The sequence below is a fragment of the Protopterus annectens genome, chromosome 7.part0 (genome assembly GCF_019279795.1).
Source record: "Protopterus annectens isolate FY-2018-M chromosome 7.part0, PAN1.0, whole genome shotgun sequence".
Classification (NCBI taxonomy): domain Eukaryota; kingdom Metazoa; phylum Chordata; order Ceratodontiformes; family Protopteridae; genus Protopterus; species Protopterus annectens.
The window spans coordinates 714158094-714177385 of record NC_056739.1 but is presented as its reverse complement, the minus strand read 5'-3'; the positions used below and the strand labels follow the sequence as shown (position 1 = coordinate 714177385).

Sequence of the window (19292 nt, the reverse complement as noted above, 5' to 3'; positions counted from 1 at the left end):
TTGCCAATTTTGCGTGCCCGAAGCAGAAGCATTTTGCAAGTGCCGATCGACCCGACTACTGAAATATTTGAGTTTGAGTTTCAGAACTGAAGTCTTCACTAAAGCTAAGTACCCCATTGGGGAAACTTTTTTTCTTGCTTTTTACCGATGTCAGAAAAAGTTAATAATTGTATTACTTGTGGGAAGCAAATACCTGATAAGGATTTCCATTTATACTGTATTCCTTGCCTAGGCCCTGATCACAACGTGCCTGGCTGTCGGTTTTGTGCTAGATTTAAGCAATGCACTATTAAGCTTCGGTATATTTTTGCATCAAAGTATTTTGGAAACAGATTTAACTACCCAGAAATGTCGTCGGATAGCAATCCGACTACCGGAGTACATAAAAAATGCAAAGAAAAGGACAGAGAAAGACAGTCGAGATCCAAAACAGATGACGAAGCTTCTTCTAAGCCAGTCGCCGGTACTCAGTGAGGTGCTTTCGCAGCCCCTGATACCCGCTACCTTCAAGTCGCAGGCCTCTGCCGACACCTATGTGGAGGCCGGCACACTGCAAGATTCTCAAGGTATTGGACCGATGGATGCATCTCCCTCAGATGGGTCCGGAGCCGCTGAGCAGGCACTGGCTTCTGAGGGTGTATTCAGACCTCAACATTTGTATATCAAACTGACGACAGCTGCAAAATAAGACAAAAGCAACTTCTAAAACTAAAAAACCAAAGCCTGAGCCACGTGCACAGGCCTCTATGCCTAAAAAACAGATGATCAAAATGGCCGAAGACCTTGTTACCTTGATCAGAGTGCAGCGTCCCCTCCAGATAAGAGGCCTAGGCAAGACACTGATTATGAATCTTCAGATCAGGTTTCTATTTCTTTTGATTCCTCTTCTGATCAGGAATTATCTTTACCTCCCTATGAGGATTCTGATGCTGAGGAGTCTATTCCATCTGCATCTCCTCCTGAGGATTATTCATTTGGAGAAACCTTGCATACTTTGAGGGAACATTTTCACTGGGAGAGCCAAGACTTCTCAGAATCAAAAAAGAGGCTCAGGGATTTCCTTCTCCCTCAGCACAAGCCTTTAGCCATTCCCCCTGTTTTAGACATTGTGGATGATGTGTTTTCGGAGTCAAGCCTGACCCCTGACTCCTTACCTCCGGCTCCCAGTAAGCCTGATAAGATATTACAGGGTCCCTGACTGACGAACCCTGCTGTTGATCCTGAAACTATTTCACAGGGTTCAAAGGGAGTTAAGGCCTCAACAGCGAAAAATCCTACCCCCTCTGACAGAGATTCAAGGGCACTGGACAGATGGGGAAAAAAAGTTTATACATCTGCAACCTTGGCAATCTGGGCCAATTTCATATGCTTAAGTACCAACAACATGTTATGGGATTGCTGAAACAGAAAATGATGTTGATTTTAGAATGTGCAGAAAATAAAGAATTGCAGGAATTATTGCATGCAGCAGAACAAGTTGAAAAGCATACATCTGAAGTAGGAACTTCATTTGTCAGCAACCTGTGGGATACGGATCCGATCTCTGATCCGAGCCGGCAACTTCTATCATAGCATAGATCCGAGCTCCTAGCTCCTCCCCCTTACCCATAATCCCCTGCCTACCCTAACTGACCTCAGATCTAGTTTGCCGCTCTTCAAGCAACAGCTAGGTTCAGAGCTCTTGGCGTTTTTTGTGAGAAGAAAGTCTTTATTCTTCCTTCTGAGTGACTGATTGTGTGTGTGTAGTAGGTTTACCCTTACACTAATCTTTTTTTTAGCTTTTAGCTTAAATTTATTTTAAGTTATAATATTTCTCCCTGCCCCGCTGGTCGTAGCGTGTGTGTGTGACTGAGTGTTAGGGGCCTAGTGAATGTGCTTTGCTACAGTAATGTCGGAGGCCCCTAAAGCCATTTTTTCGAAATGCACCGAGTGTGGTCACAAGCTTTCACCGGCTGATGGTCACACTCGGTGCGTTAGGTACCTTGGGGTTGAACACCTCTCTTCGGGTTGCGTGATTTGCGCGGCGTTCAACCCCAGGGCACTCAAGGATCGAAGGTCGAAGCTAGTTCTGGTGGGCCTTCTACCCCCAGACTCTGCTTCGGCCTCCGGTACTCCTGGAGAAGCACCTTAAGCGGCGGGCCGAGGACTCCTCATCGGCCCCGCCCGCCAAGAGGGCTTCTCCGTCCAAGTCTTCTCAATCTCCTCCTCCTCGGATCCGATCCCCTTGTTTCTCCCCGGGACCCGAGGAGGAGGTGATCCGGTCCCCGTCGAGGTCATCGAGGCGACACTCCACGTCTGCCTCGGTGGCCTCTTTGAGGTCCACTTTTAGCATATCTGATGCGGACATGGACCGGATGATGAGGAGATTCATCCAGGCCCAGATGCAGATGGAGTGCTCTTGCCCCCCCTCCTGGGAGCACACCCTTTTTACTCCTAGCTCCTTCTCCAACCCGGCCGGGCCGAGCTACGTTGGATCGAGGGGTAGGTCGAGCCAACCGTGCTGGGCACGTCTGCTCTGACTGCTCCTCGAGTTTGTCGGATCCGACCTCTGGGAGCCGTGGGCGAGCCGGATCCGAGGGATTGATTGTGCTTTTTGGCTCCGTCCCGGTCGGAGCACACTGGTCGCCGGATCAGGCGTTCACCGGTGCCAGGTCCGATCCGCCGGATCTGAGTGGTCGGATCTCGGATCCGTCAGAGAGCTGCTCCCCCGGCTTTGCTGCGGTGGAGAGGGCACTGTCAGTGCTTCCAGGCCTCGGTCCTGGCCGGCTCCCTCCGCACTCCTTCTCATCTGGTCCTGGCTCCCTCATCCGGCCCTCGGGCAGCCTGCCTCAGCGCCTTTAGGAGTTCCAGTGGCGAACAGGATACAGGCCGTGAGGACTCGTCGGACAGCCCCCCGGAGGAGATTCCTCCAAGGCCAAGTGTAAGGAGGCACATAGACTCCCTGAGAGTCTCACAGAAGATGGACTTGGATGAAGAGGAAGGCTCCCTAGGTCACCCCGGATGTCTCCTTTGGAGACATCATGGAAATGCTCAAAATCAGGGGTGGGTGGTCTGCCCCAAGGCTTCCTCTGATGAGTCCGTATTCCTTGAGGTGTTTGAGGCAGGACCATCTACCTCTTGGGTGTCCCCTCCCGATCCCCTGGTGGATCTCATATCCTCTAGGGCTTGGAAGGAACCAGACACCGTGAGCCGAGACCCCTAGCGTCCAGACAAAATTTTGAGCCCCCTGCAGAGAGATCACACTGGAGCAGAGGTCCCCTGTGGATGCCATGTTGGTGGCTGCAGCCACCAAGAAGTTGGCTCAGGAGGCCCCACGGTTCATCCTCCGAGCAAGGAGTCTCAGCGATGGACCATCTTGGGAAGCGGGCCTTCAGTTCAGCGACCTTCTCTATGAGGGCCTTGAACTACATGGCGCCGTTATTCGGATGCAGCGGGATCTAATTAAGAACGCTGCTTCCCCAGGGTCCATGTTGGAGGGAGACAAGGATCTGTACTCCTCGAATGGCCACCCTCCTCTATCTCCTAACATCTCTATCGCGGCTGTTGTCTCATGCTACAGAGGGAGCTAGAGCAGGCGGTCGGGCTTGTCATGAGGAGACAGGCCTGGCTCCGTCACTGTGACTTCTCGGAACCCTTTAAGGCGTCATTCGCGAATGCTTTGATGGTTCTGCACTGTTCGGCCAAAAATGGTTCGCGACAGTCTTGTCCAGAGCGAGAAAGATGGGAAGACCTTGTCTGCCGTCGGAGTCCGCTTCTCTGCGCCCCAGAGGTCCTTTTCTAAGAACCAAAAGGGTCAGAAGAAGATGTGGTTCCGAAAATCACATCAATCCCAGTCTGCTCAGGACAACCAGTCCTCTCGTGGCAGAGGAGGACAGGGAGGATGCCGCCCCAGGGGCAGAGGGGGTCCCAGGAATTTTGGGTCCAGAGAACCGTAGAGGCCCACGCAGAAGCCCTGAGGGGTTACCCGACTGTTCCACTCTGGAGGCAGTTGGGGGGCATTTTTCGAGGCACCTAGCAAAATGGGAGTCCATAACAACGGATCGCTGGGTGCTTCGTATTATATCCAGAGGTTACCAAATACCCTTTATAGTAAACCCCAGAATCAGTAGCCTGCCCGACGTTCCACCCAGTCAGAGAGAGGTGGCTGCTACAGAAATTCAGCAGCTTCTGCAAAAAAGAGCCATCCAGCCCGTCCCCCAGATCAAGTCGGATCAGGGTTTTACTCCAGGTTCTTTCTGGTGCCAAAAAAGACGGGGGACTTTAGGTCCATCCTCGATCTCTCTCTCTCCTAAACCTGGCGGTACCCAAAGAAAAGTCCCAAATGGTCACGTTACAATCCATCCTCCCCTTATTGCGGGAGAACGACTGGATGTGCTCCATAGACCTCAAGGATGCGTACTATCACATTCTAGTGGACAGGCGCTCCAGGAGTTTTCTCCGCTTCCGGCTGGGAGCCGGTCACTTTCAATTCAGGGTCCTCCCCTTCTGTCTCACCTCAGCCCCCAGGGTGTTCACCAAGGTCCTAGCGATAATAGCGGCCCACCTGAAACTCCAGGGAATTCAGGTTTTTCCATACCTGGACGACTGGCTCCTCACAGCCCCAACAAGGCATCTACTTTGTTCATGCAGGGATTATTTCCTCAGTCTGGCTCCACTATTAGGATTAACCATCAACATGACCAAATCCTCTCTCATCCCTACACAGGTGTTGGATTTTATAGGGGCGAGACTGGATTCCAGACAGATGCTTGCGTTCTTGACTCCAGATCTGATTCGGAACCTGAGGTTGCACATGCAGGCCATCCTTCAACTGCAAACTCCTTCGGCGGAATTGATCCTGAGGGCCCTAGGATCTATGGCGGCTGCAATTCCTCTGCTGCCATTGGCCTGGTTGAACATGAGGGTTCTGCAGTGGACCCTCCAGGTGCAATGGTCCATGTCTCGCAACCCCCTGTCTCACCTCATTTCCTTAAGCAAGGTTTGCAGAAGATCGCTCCTGTGGTGGCTTCAGTCTTCCAACCTCCACACGGGACGTCCCTTCTCACTACCTCCGCCAGTCGACACAGTGGCCACGGACGCTTCTCGCCTGGGGTGGGGGGGGGGGGCATTTTTCAGGCAGGACAGTCCAAGGCACATGGAGCAGCGAGAGACCTCTTTGCATATCAACTTCCTAGAGATGAGGGCGGTGCTTTTGACGTTACAGGCACTACACAACTCTCTTCCGGTAGGGACGATTGCGGTACAGACGGACAACATGTCGGTCGTCTGGTACATCAACAAACAGGGAGGAACCAGGTCTTACCCCCTTTGCCGCGAGGCCATGAGAGTGTGGGAATGGGCGATTTCCACCAACCACTTTCTCATAGCAACACACATTCCGGGACGGTCCAACATTCTAGCGGACAGGCTCAGTCGTACTATCCTGACTCCTTACGAATGGTCTCTCAACCATCGAGTTGCAGAGCAAGTATTTGCCCAATGGGGACAACCTTGTTGCGATCTTTTTGCCTCTCCTTCAAACACCAAATGCAACGACATTGGCTCTGATCCCCTCCGGGGATGGCAACCTCCCGGTCTGCTTTATGCTTACCCTCCTCTTGCCCTGATGTTGAAATTATTACAGAAAGCCAGGCAGCTGGGGAGCAAGATGATCCTCATTGCCACATTCTGGCCTCGTCAGACGTGGTTCCCTTACCTATGGTCTCACCTAGTGTATCCACCATGGATTCTGGATCCCATTCCGGATCTCATTTCTCACCCTCTCGGTCTTCCGACTCCGAACCTGGTCAATCTCAAGCTGACTGCTTGGTTGCTCCAGTTCCACTCCTCATAAGGACTCGGGATCTCTTCACCGGTCAAAGCCATTCTTGTAGCAGCTCACAAGCCTTCCACCAGGAAGGTTTATCGGAGTAAGTGGAAACGCTTCACCATTTGGGCAGAACACCGTCGTTTAGACCCTTTTACAGCCCCGATATCGTCGGTTCTAGATTTTCTAACCTCTCTCTTTCACCAGGGGGCTAGTTCTTCCACAGTCAAGGTACAACTGGCAGCAATCTCATACTATCACGTGGGGCAAGAGTCTGGCCCTCATCACTTCCAAACTGTGTAAGACCTTCCTCAAGGGTACCTTCCTCCTTAGGCCTCCAGTTAAAGAGGTGGTACCGCCATGGGATTTATCCTTAGTTTTACAGGCCTTGACTGGTCTCCCATTCGAACCGGCGGCCACAGTTGATCTCAAATTTCTCTCTTGGAAGACCGCCTTTTTAGTGGCCATAACTTCAGCCAAAAGAGTGTTGGAATTGCAAGCTCTTTGTGTCAAACCACCATATCTGGTCTTTCACCCGGATAGGGTTTACCTAAGGATCAATCCGTCCTTTCTACCTAAGGTATCTTCAGAAGCGAACATCAATCAATCTATCAGTCTTCCAGTGTTTTTCCCCAACTTTCATAACAAAGGAGAGTACAAGTTACATTCCTTAGACATACACAGACAACTAAGTTTTTATATCCATAGAACTGCTGATCATAGGCAATCCGATCAGTTGTTTATCTCCTTTGCCAAAAGTAATTTCGGAAAGTCAGTTTCTAAAGTTTATCTCTCTCGATGGATCTCGAGTTGTATTCTTTTAGCATATCAGAGCTCGGGAAGGCCTGCACCTCAAGGAGTCCATGCTCATTCTACTAGGGCCGTTGCCACTTCTGCGGCTTTTCAAGCTAGGGTTCCACTGGATGACATTTGTTCCGCAGCCACTTGGGCTTCATCTCACACCTTTATCAGCCACTATAAAATAGATGTGGTCTCCCGAGGTAGGGCGTCCTTTGGCTCTGCGGTGCTCCGGAATATCCTTCCATGAAGGCCAACCAAGATTTAGGTAGCTGGGGACGCTGTCCCACAGGTTGCTGACAAATGAAGTTCCTACTTCAGATTAAGAAGTTATGTACTCACCATAACGTTCCATCTGAGTAGGTATCTTCATTTGTCTGCAACCATCCCCCCCTCCTTCCCCCTGACCAATATGATCGTTCTTGTGTTATTAGCATGTGTTCCCATTGGGACACTTTTATCTGCTGTGCTGTGGGGCAAACTTGATCTGAGGTCAGTTAGGGTAGGCAGGGGATTATGGGTAAGGGGGAGGAGCTAGGAGCTCGGCTCTATGCTATGATAGAAGTTGCCGGCTTGGATCCGAGATCGGATCCGTATCCCACAGGTTGCAGACAAATGAAGATACCTACTCAGATGGAACATTATGGTGAGTACATAACTTCTTATTTGCAATGTGGTTTTGATTCTTTATAGGCCTCCTGCAGGGCCGCAGTTACTGGATCTGTGATTAGGAGGCATGCCTGGCTAAAGGAACAAAATTTGCCTCATCATGTTAAAGCTAAATTGCTAGATACACCTTTACAGCATGATTCTCTGTTTGGTATTAAGGCAGAAGATGTTTTAAAGAAAATGGAAGACAAAGCTTAAGTCTATGCAAACTGTTAAAGACTTCTTACAAGTGCAGTCACCAAGATTCAGTAGACACTGGCCTACAAAAAATTGGTCCTTTCCTGTGTCAGACAGAGCTCAAAGGGGCAAATCCAGATGCCCTAAGGGTTCCAGATACTAGGTGCAAGACTCATACAGGTCAAAGCAATGGGGCGCATCCACCTCCAAATCTGGAGGAGATAAAGCGCAAACCTACAGAAAGCAATCCCAATGACTTCCCTCTGCCTACACCAAGCACTTATCTTTTGGCAGCACCCATAGGGGGAAAATTAGCACTTTTTGCTCAAAATTGGCAGTTAATAACCCAGGACAAGTGGGTACTAAACATCGTATCACAGGGATACAGATTCCATTTCCACACTCTGCCAATGGCAAATGGTTGGCCAGATCTGAATCAATGGACAGAGGCACAGAAACAGGTTACGTCCTCTATGGATATGGGGGCCATTCAGACAGTACCAGAACAGGAAAAAGGACAAGGTTTTTACTCAAGACTGTTCTTGGTGCCCAGAAAGGACAAGGCCTGGTGGCCAATACTGGATTTATCGATTTTGAACACATACCTGGACATTCCAAAATTCAAAATGCTAACTTTGCAGCAGCTTCTGCCCATGCTGGGCAGGAAAGCTTGGCTGGTGACTCTAGACCTAAAAGAGGCATACCTGCATGTCCCAATAAGACAGTCGTGCAGAAGATGCCTCAGATTCAAGGCTGGCTTAATGCATTAGCAATTCTCTGCACTGCCCTTTGATTTATCTACTGCGCCCAGGGTCTTTACAAAGTGCCTGGCACCAGTAATTGCATTTTACAGACAAAAAAGTATGCAAATATATCCTTACTTGGACGACTGTCTCATTCAAGCAGAGAACAAGGACACGCTTCTTCGACACCTGGTGTTTGTGAAAAGGCTTCTAACATGCCTAGGGTACACAATAAATGAAAAGAAATCACAACTGGAACCCTCTCAAAAGGTAACATTCCTGGGTGCAAGCTTGAATACAACTGCCCAGATGGCTTACCTCACGCCAGACAAACAAAGGCAACTGACTACTTACTTCAAACTGATGGCAACAAAAACCCAGTCTTCTGCAAGACAAATTCTGCAGGCTCTGGGCTTCATGGCATCCTGCATCCTACTAATTCCATATGCAAGACTGCATATGAGGAAACTTCAATGGTACCTAAAAAGTTTATGGAGTCACCATTCACACAGTCTGGAAACAATGACTCCTCTCATTCCCTGCCTCCAACAGGAGTTCCTATGGTGGGCAAGGGTCTGTCACCAAAACATGGGACGGCCCTTCACTCTACCCCCTGCCAGCCAAACCTTAACAACAGACTCATCAGATTATGCCGGGGGGGCCCACATGGCAGGAAGATGCATTCAGGGCATATGAGCACCAAAGCAAATGCATCTACATATCAACCAGAAAGAGATGGTAGCTGTTCAAAATGCCCTAACAGCCTTCAAGGACTTACTTCATCCAGGACCACTACTGATAAATACGGACAACACCACAGTCATGTGGTATATAAACAAGCAAGGGGGCACACACTCATACCCCCTTTGCAGATTAGCCATGGCACTGTGGGACACAGCTTTGACCTACCAAATACATCTTCAAGCTCAATTCCTGCCAGGTAAACAAAACACTCTGGCAGATTATTTAAGCAGAAACCTTATGGATCCTCACGAGTGGAAACTAAATCCACAAGTCTTCAGCATGATAACAGAGAAATGGGGGGAGCCCAGACATAGATCTATTTGCCTCTCCTCAAAATTATCAATTGAAAATATTCTGCACAAGGACTTATCACAGACAAGCATGGAAAGTGGACACCCTATCCTTCAGTTGGAAAAACCTATCAGTTTACGCCTTTCCTCCTGTGCCTCTTCTACCCAAGGTCCTCCTAAAAGTCAGACAAGAGAAGCCAAAGATGATATTGCCCCGGACTGGCCCGCCAATACTGGTACCCAATCCTAAGGAACTTGTCTCAAAACCCAGCTTGGACCTTGCCTCAAAGACCACAACTACTGTCCCAACAAAACAATCAGATCATGCACAATCAGCTACAGACTCTGAACCTGGCAGCATGGCCAATCATGTAATCATGCAAACGACACCTCTCAGTAAATCTGTGATGGATGTCATTTTGGAAGCCAGAAAGCCTAGTACTAGAAAATCTTATGCTGACAAATGGAAGAGATTCTGTGCTTGGAATCACGCACAAGTAACTGATACAGCAGAACCACATATTCCTCAGATGTTACAATACTTAACTGAGATGCTTGACAAAGGCCCATCTTTCTCATCAATCAAAATCCATGCGTCTGCCATTTCGGCTCAGTACAATACAAAGCCACCAATCTTTTCTCATCCTTTACTAAAGCAGTACCTTAGAGGAGCCAAAAATTTAAGGCCTCCTAGAAGATCACCACTACCTGCATGGGACCTCAATTATGTATTGGAAAAGCTCACCCTGCCTCCATTTGAACCAGCTGCTACTGCTGACATAAAGTTCTTATTATGGAAGACAGCTCTGCTACTAGCAATTACTTCAGCAAGAAGAGTTTCAGAGCTACAGGCCCTCATGGCTGTAGAGTCTTTTATCATATTTCACCCAGACAGGCTGTGTCTGAGGACAAATCCTACTTTTATGCTTAAGGTGGTTTTCAGTGTGGCTCTTAACCAAACAATTCATCTGCCAACTTTTTATCCAAATCTGCAGAACAAAGGGGAGCGAATTCTGCATTCCTTGGACGTACACAGACAGCTAAGATTCTACTTGAGCAGGACTAAAGCTCTAAGAAAAACTGAGCAATTACTAGTGCTATATGCTGCAGGATCAGAAGGAAAGGCTATTTCAAAGTTGATAAGCCACTGCATCCGTTTCTGCTACTTACACCATGGTAAACCTGTGCCCAAGGGCATTAGGTCTCATTCCACCAGAGCTGCAGCTGCTTCAGCAGCCTTTCTCAGAGGAGTACCAACCAAAGACATTCTAGAGGCTGCTACTTGGGAGTTCTGTTCACACCTTTACAAAGCATTACCATTTGTCTCTCTACTCTAATTCCAGGGCAGGCTTTGCCACTGCAGTGCTGTAGGGCCTTATAGCCGCAACTAATGCTGTTTAGCTCCAGTCTCCCAACCATAGCTTTGGGATTCTACCCAAATGTAATGACTGGAACAGTGAAACACGAAGAACATAGTACAGTTGTGTACACTTACCATAAATGTAGATGTTAGAGTGTATTCACTGTTACAGTCCAGGTTACACTCCCGCCATCCCCCTGTCATTCTAAAATTTATCTTTCCTTCTCTATCTTCTACAACTTATGTGGTGCATTTGCTTGTACATGAAGGTAAAGTGTATATTGATGCATGTATATTCATATTTATATATATATATATATATATATATATATATATATATATAATATTGCTACCTTTTTGGGGGCACCTGACATCGAGGACAAGAAAAACTAAAGAAAATGTCGTCGGCTGCAAGTTTTATACCCTTGACGACCTGACGTCATGGAAGAGAAGACAGCAACCAAAGCAGGACCCATGACTTTGGAATTCAGGCCGACTGAGGGCAACTTGCCAGCAGATTACCCAAATGTAATGACTGCAACAGTGAATACACTCGAACATCTACATTTATGGTAAGTGCACACAACTGTACTTTTCTTTATAGAGTGCACCTTTGATACTACATTATGTTGAGCATTTGTACACCAGTAATGGATGATGTCCTTCATGGATGCATCTGCAGTCATAACAACTGGGTTGTCCTGTCGTCAGGCAGCCCTTCAGTCGGCCGGATTCCAAAGTCCGGGTCCGGCTTCGGCTGATGTCGCACTCCACCCGACGTCATCTCTGTTGGTCTTCGGTATAAGCATCAGCCGACGCCATTTTCCTCAGTCTTTCTTGCCGCGTGGCGCCCGGAGCAGAAGCTGTTCGCAAGTGCCGGTCGGTCGGATCCAGAGATTATTTCTACCGAATACTACTTCGAAGACTTCTAAAGCTAAGTACCCCGTTGGGGACTCTTTCTTGCCTCAGCCGATGTCAGAAAAAGTTAACAATTGTTTAACCTGTGGGAAACAAATACCTCATAAAGATTTCCACTCTTACTGTCTGCCTTGTTTAGGCCCAGCCCACGACGTAGCAGCCTGTTCGGCCTGTGCTTCCTTCAACCGACGAACGCTTAGGCGTCGGTCGGAGTTTGCAGAACAGTTTTTCGGTTCTGATTTTGCGTACATTATGCCGTCGGATCCTCCGACTACCCAATCTACCAAAAAACGCAAAGATAAAGACCGACACTCGCGGTCCGCGGTTTCGGCCGAAACCATGGTTAAGCAAACCGCGAGTGTCTCGGTTTCGGCCGAAACCGAGAAAACTGATCTAAGTACAGCTGAACCTATTCCTACAACAACTCTTGAATCGACCTCAGAAATTTTACCCACTACGGTGGTTGACTTATCAGACAACATCCCCTTGGATGTCTCTACCCCAGCACGTGGTGCTGCTAGGCCTCCAGCAGCCATGTCCATTAAGGCCTTCGCCAGGGCTAAAGCAGCCAAGACTACTAAATCAGTGCCTGTTAAACCCCCCACATCCAGGCCCTCTTCTAGTTCCCAAATGCTTACTTTGGCAGAAGATTTAATTTCTTTAATCAGAGGATCTCAATCTCACCCAGATAGGGCCTCTCAGCCCCCAGAGAAGAGACCTAGGGCAGAGCCCCCTGAGCCAGTGTCCTCTGATGAATCTGCAGATGAATCAGACATAACTGACCAGCCAGAGGCTCCTTTCTCCAATTTTGAAGATTCTGATGCTGAAGAATCCATTCCAGCTGCTTCCCCACCAGAAGAATTCTCCTTTGGGGAAACCTTGCATGCCATGCGAGAACAGTTCCAATGGCAGCAACAGGATTTTTCAGACTCCAGAAAAAAGACTTAGGACCTTTCTGCACCTCCCACAGCACAGGCCCTTAGCTATACCTCCTGTTCTCTCTGTGGTGGATGATGCTTTCAATGATGTTTGCTCCGCTCCAGATTCTTTACCCCCAGCCCCTGCCAAACCAGACAGATTTTACAGGGTGCCAGATACTCATCACCACCTTTACAAGGCCCCACTTGCAGACCCAGAAACTATATCCCAGGGTCCCAAGGCAGTAGCCGCGACCATAGCTAAAAACCCTATTCCTTCTGAAAGGGAAGCAAGGTCATTAGACAGATGGGGTAAAAAGGTCTACACTTCAGCTACTCTCTCAGCTAGAGCTTTAAACTGTCAGTTTCACATGATACAATACCAAGAGTTTATGCTTGATCAGTTAACCTATGTATTAGAGATGGTAAATAACATACAACAGGTTAGCAACCATTCCTTAAAATGTGGCTATGATGCACTGGAGGCTTCATTTAGATCAGCCATGACAGGCACAGTGATAAGAAGGCATGCATGGCTAAAGGAACAAGCTTTACCGGATCATGTTAAAGCTAAGCTGTTAGATGCTCCTATGGACAAGACAAGTTTGTTTGGTACACCTGCCCAGCAGGTTATGAAGAAAATGGAAGAAAAGGCAAAATCTGTTCAAACTGTTAAAGATTTCTTGCAGGTTCAAGCCCCAAGGTTTAGCAGTAACTGGCCTGCCAAAATTGGTCCTTTCCTGACTCCACAAAATTTCAAAGGGCAGGAATAGGCGTTCCAGAGGCAGAAACCAATCAAGAGGAGGTGCCTACAGAGGACGACAGTGGCAAGGTAACAACAGAGGCACAGACACAGCCACTGCCACTACATCAGCACAACCACAGTGACTTAACCCTAAATCCGCCTACCAGGGAACAAATAGAAGCTCCTCTAGGCGGAAAGTTAACCTTATTTTCAAGGAACTGGCACTGCATAACAAAAGACAAGTGGATTTTACAAACCATAGATCAAGGTTACCGGTTTCACTTCCACACCTTACCAGTCAAAAGAGGAATGCCAAATCTACCTCCAAATCAAAAAACAGAGGCTCTACACCAGATAATGGAGTTAGCAAACATGAGAGCTGTGGAAAAAGTGCCAACAGCAGAGCAAGGAAAGGGGTTCTATTCCAGACTATTCCTAGTTCCAAGAAAGGAAAACAGTTGGAGACCTATTCTCGACCTGTCCACCTTAAATACATACATCATTGTCCCAAAATTCAAAATGCTGACCCTACAGCAGCTTCTTCCCATGCTGGGCAAGGAGTCTTGGCTGGTAACTCTAGATCTCAAGGAGGCATACCTGCATGTCCCCATTCGACCAATCTGCAGAAGATACCTCAGATTTCTTGCAGGATCAGAGCACTATCAATTCTCAGCATTGCCCTTTGGCTTATCTACTGCCCAGAGTATTCACAAAATGCCTGGCATCAGTAATCGCCATTGCAGACTACAGAATTCAAATTTACCCATACCTGGACGACTGCCTGCTACAAGGGACAACAAAAGCAAGCTGACAACAGATTTACAAAGGGTCATTTACTTGCTACAAGCACTGGGATACACAGTCAATTTGCAAAAGTCAAGACTGATACCATCCCAAACAAGGACATTCTTGGGCGCGGAATTGGACACAGTAAAACAAATGGCATTCCTGACTACAGAAAAACAAAAAGAACTTCCTCTTTACTTCTTGGCACTAACAAAACTGAACAAGTTAACAGCAAGAAAAGTACTGCAGGCCTTGGGCTTCATGGCTTCATGCATAATCTTGGTTCCATTTGCCAGACTGCATATGAGAAAACTACAGTGGTACCTAAAGAATTTATGGTCCCAACACAGACACAGTCTAGAAACAGAAATCCCACTAATTCCATGCTTAAAACAGGAGTTCCTATGGTGGGCTCAGGCATGCCAGTCAAACCGAGGCCTACCCTTTCGCAGATGTCAAGCAAGCCAGACCATCACAACAGACGCTTCAGACCTAGGATGGGGGGCCCACATGATGGACAAATGCGTGCAAGGATTGTGGGAACAGGATCAACTTCACCTGCACATCAACCTAAAAGAAATGCTGGCAGTAAAACTGGCAATCCAAAAGTTCAAACCATTTCTCAAGGAGGGCCAGTTGATGATAAGGACAGACAACACCACAGTCATGTGGTACATCAACAAACAGGGAGGCACTCATTCATACCCCCTATGCAGGATGACCTTGGAGCTGTGGACCCTGGCACTCAGCTACAACATCCAGTTACAGGCAATATTTGTACCGGGGAAAGACAATACTCTAGCAGACATATTAAGCAGAACCACTCGGATGCCCACGAATGGAAGCTGCACCGGACATCTTCAAGACCATCTCAAAGAAATGGGGAATGCCACAGATAGACCTATTCGCATCACCTCTCAATCACCAGCTCAAAAAATTCTGCACAAGGACATTCCACCCACTAGCATGGAAAGTGGATTCGCTCTCCTTCAACTGGAAAGGCCTAACAGCATATGCATTCCCACCTCTTCCTTTGATACACAAGGTATTACTGAAAATCAAGGAAGAACGTCCAAGGATAATACTGATAGCTCCGAACTGGCCAAGACAACACTGGTACCCTCTACTGAGGAGCATGTCTCGGAACAACATGTGGCCGATACCCCTGATGCCTTTGATGTTAACTCAGAACAACTACAGCATCATACATCCAAACCTAAAAACGTTGCAACTAACTGCATGGAACATCACATAGCAGCAGCTAATCCAGAACTTTCCCAAAGAGTAAAAGACATTATTCTTGAAGCCAGACCTTCAACAAGAAGGAACTATGCTGGAAAATGGAAAAGGTTTGTCATATGGAGTACAGAAAGAGGAAAAGATGTGTCAAACATAGATATGCCTAACATTTTGGAGTATCTGGCCGAACTTCTTCATTCAGGCCTGTCCTACTCCTCCATCAAGATACATGCATCAGCTATTTCAGCAGAATACAGCTTTGATCCACCTGTTTTTTCGCACCCTTTGCTCAGGCAGTTCCTCAGAGGAATCAAGAATGTAAAACCTCCAAGGAAACCACCATTACCAGCTTGGGATTTGAACTTTGTGCTAGAAAAATTGACACTATCACCCTTTGAACCAGCAGCAACAGCAGACCTACAACACCTGTCATGGAAAACTGCTTTCCTACTGGCAATTACTTCAGCAAGGAGGGTTTCAGAACAACAGGCCTTAATGGCAGTGCAACCCTTCCTAATCTTCCACCAAGATAGTGTCCATGAGGACTAATCCTACATTTATGCCCAAGGTGGTATCCAGAGTGTCTTTAAACCAGGCAATCCACCTACCTACCTTCTTTCCCAACCCACAAAACAGAGGGAAAGAATACTGCATACCTTGGATGTACATAGACAGCTACGCTACTACCTGGACAGAACAAAAATAGCAGAAAGACTGACCAACTTTTGTAGCCTATGCAACAGGAAGGGAAGGAAAAGCTATTTCCAAACAGACAATCTCCAAATGGATAGGAAATTGCATACGATTCTGTTACTCCTTCCATGGAAAATCAATTCCACAGAACATAAGACCTCATTCTACAAGGGCAACAGCCACTACCACAGCCTTCTTCGAGGAGTGGCAACCAAAGACATTATTGAGGCGGCTACTTGGACCTCCGTGCATACATTTGCCAAGCATTATAATTTGCCTCTATATTCCAGATCCCGAGCAGGGTTTGCCACTGCTGTACTGCAAGGGATCCTAAACACACCATAATCTACTTTTATCCTCCTCCCCTAGTTGGCTATGGTATTCTACCCAGTTGTTATGACTGCAGATGCATCCATGAAGGACATAGTACAGTTTTGTACCTACCATAAGTGTAGCTGTCCGAACTGGATAGCATCTGCAGTCAGGATTACCCTCCCTCCTTCCCCTCTGTGGTACTCCTAGGGTGTTTACCCTCCTAATAGCTAGCTGTTGGGGGGGAGTCTTTTATGGTGTATTTGTTTGTATATATGTACATACATGCTTATTGTTGTGTTTACCTCTATCTATTTGGAAACATTGGCATCTATCCAAATTTTAGCCTGCAAGAGGGCTTCTGGCATCTGGGGCAAGAAACACTGAGGAAAATGGCGTTGGCTGATGCTTTTATACCCGAAGACCAACAGAGATGACGTCGGGTGGAGTGCGACATCAGCCGAAGCCGGACCCGGACTTTGGAATCCGGCCGACTGAAGGGCTGCCTGACGACAGGACAACCCAGTTGTTATGACTGCAGATGCTATCCAGTTCGGACATCTACATTTATGGTAGGTACAAAACTGTACTTTAACTCTTCCACAAGTATTTGCCTCAATTCTCTCAGTAGGAGCTTCCATTTTTATTCTCTCTAGTGTCAAACTTCACATGACAGACATTTGAAATGTTTGCATCTAGTGATCCAATATTATGATCCTGCCCTATCCATTTTAAATTTCCAGAACTTGCTGATTGCAGCTGCAGTGGTAATTGGTCTCATCCTTCCTCCAGGTGTGGAGCCCATTTCAGCTTCAGACTCATTAGACCTCAGTCATTATTGGTGTATCTGCCATTCCTTTTAGCTTGTAAGAAATATCACAGGGAGTAATTTCCTTTGAGTCAGACAACAAGACAGTTGTTTGGTGTGTTAGCAACTGGGGATACACTCTTCCCCTGTGTTGAGAGTATGACTACCCATCATCTCAGGGTTTTCAAGTAGTATCCCATGTTCCAGTGGAAGACATTTCTGTGTTAAACGGACTTTTGCTTTGTCCTGTTGTCTCTTAATGTGCCCGTTTTCAGTGGAGTCCTGGGGAGAACACAGTAAGTCATTATGAGTTAACAATAGGTACAGGTGACTGGCATTTTTACTTAGGCAATTAAAATTGCCTGTTTTCTACATCAGCTTTGCATTTAACTTTATTCTGACTTGCAGCCATACAAACTCTTGCAGAAAGTTACTACTGTTTACAGACTACAAGTTATAAACAACAAAGAATATTTACTTCAGCAGGTAAAATTAGAGATGTGTGCAACTGCAGTCAATTAGTTAAGTAAGCAAGTGCTGGAAAGTTTGCATGACTAGAGTAAGGCGTAGCATTGTTTCACTTTTTTTTTTTTAATTTTGGTTACTCTGGGGGCCGGATGGTTTTGGGTTGCAAGCCGGATTTGGCCACAGGGCCAGACATTGTGCACCACTGTGGTAGAGCATTGCAAGATATTTTACAATTGGATCCCGAAGATTCCTAAGTCAATCAGCAACCCACTCCTGCGTCCAATAGTAGATGCCAAGGTCTCCAAGACATTTGCCAAGCAAAATTTGTTAACTGCAAGGTGAAGGGAGTACTTGATGAAAGATGCACTATTATCAAGGACTCCTGGGATTTTCTCACCAAAATAAAACCTGAGATGTATGACGGTCTCATTATGGTGACCATCGACTATTAAAGATTTATTCTCAGTCATTCCACACCGTGAGGGCTTGGAGTGGTTTTATGAATATTTGTGTTTTAACTCCAGTCTAGCGCATTGCACCATTCTGACTGTACATACATGTATGGAGCTTGTGCTCGAAAAAATTTTTTTTGCTTCGAGGGCCAGCTTTTTTAAACAAAAGCAAGGAGTAGCGATGGGCACCTGTTGTGCCCCCAGTTTTGCCAACATTGTGCTGGCACACTGGGAGGATTTATTTATTTTAAATTCAACTTACAAAGAATCTTGGGCCCTATATGGGCAATACTTTGACCTGGTGATTTTTCGGAAGGGTAGCGAAGAGGAACTAGATAGGTTCTTCATTTACATTAACCAAACCACCTCCTTCCTTAAATTCACCATGGCCAGAGACAACGACCAACTGAATTTTCTGGATGTAACCGTCAGAAAAGACTATGTAAACAAGGCTTTCACTTCTCATTTGTATAGAAAGCCAGCATACTCAAACTCACTGTTGCATTTTGATAACTGGCACCCGGTGCACCAAACAAGAGCCCTAGTTAAGGGCCAGTATGTTAGGTTAGCTAGAATGGTGTCAGGACTGGATGATTTTTGAGTGAGTGTGCAAGTTAAAAAACATGCTGACTGGAAGGGGTTACCCTGGCAATTTTTTTCAGGACATTGCCAGTGAGGTGATTAGAAAAAGGGAAATCGGGACATTTGTTTGCTTATTGTCCAATGAGAATGGCCCTACTGGAGCAACCCAGACTGGGAGACAGGATGGTTTCTCAAGAGCTTTTATTCTTCCTTTTAGTGTTGACTTCTATGATATTAAGAACATTATATGTAGATTATAAGCCGCAGTGGTAGCGTTGTTGCCTCACAACAAGAGGTTCTCCTGTTCGATTCTCGGCTGGAGTGCCTTCTGTGTGGAGTCTGCATGTCCTCCCCGCGGTCGAGTGGCCTCCAAAAGACATGTGTGAATGGGCATGCCTTCACTGAAGGTTGGGCATCGGGCTGGCAACTCGGCACCATAAAATCAACTGCCAATCATTAGCGGACCGGAGTTCCTCTGTGGCAACCCCTAACTGGGAAAAGCCGAAAAGACAAACAACAACATACGTAGATTATGGGACATGTTCACTATTGACAATGATGTTCACTCAGTAGTGGGAAACAAGCCCACTGTAGTTTACAAGAGGGAAGTTAGTTTAACGGGCCTATTAGAAAGAGACTCTTGTGCACCCACACTGGGTAGTTGCTACAAATGCGGGAGATGTAAATAGTGTCTAGCCATGTTTCAAGGTGATGCCATCAAAATCACTGGTTATGGTATGGTAAAACCTAGGAAGAGATACTCCTTTTAAATTTTTATGCTTTTC

At 46.9% G+C, this 19292-nt stretch overlaps 1 protein-coding gene across 1 annotated transcript in view; it reads right to left on the bottom strand.

Moving 5' to 3' along the window:
* Positions 1-19292, bottom strand: part of LOC122806648 (paired amphipathic helix protein Sin3a-like) — a 1265677-nt gene that overhangs the window by 720515 nt on the left and 525870 nt on the right. The gene's annotated exons all lie outside the window — the stretch shown is intronic.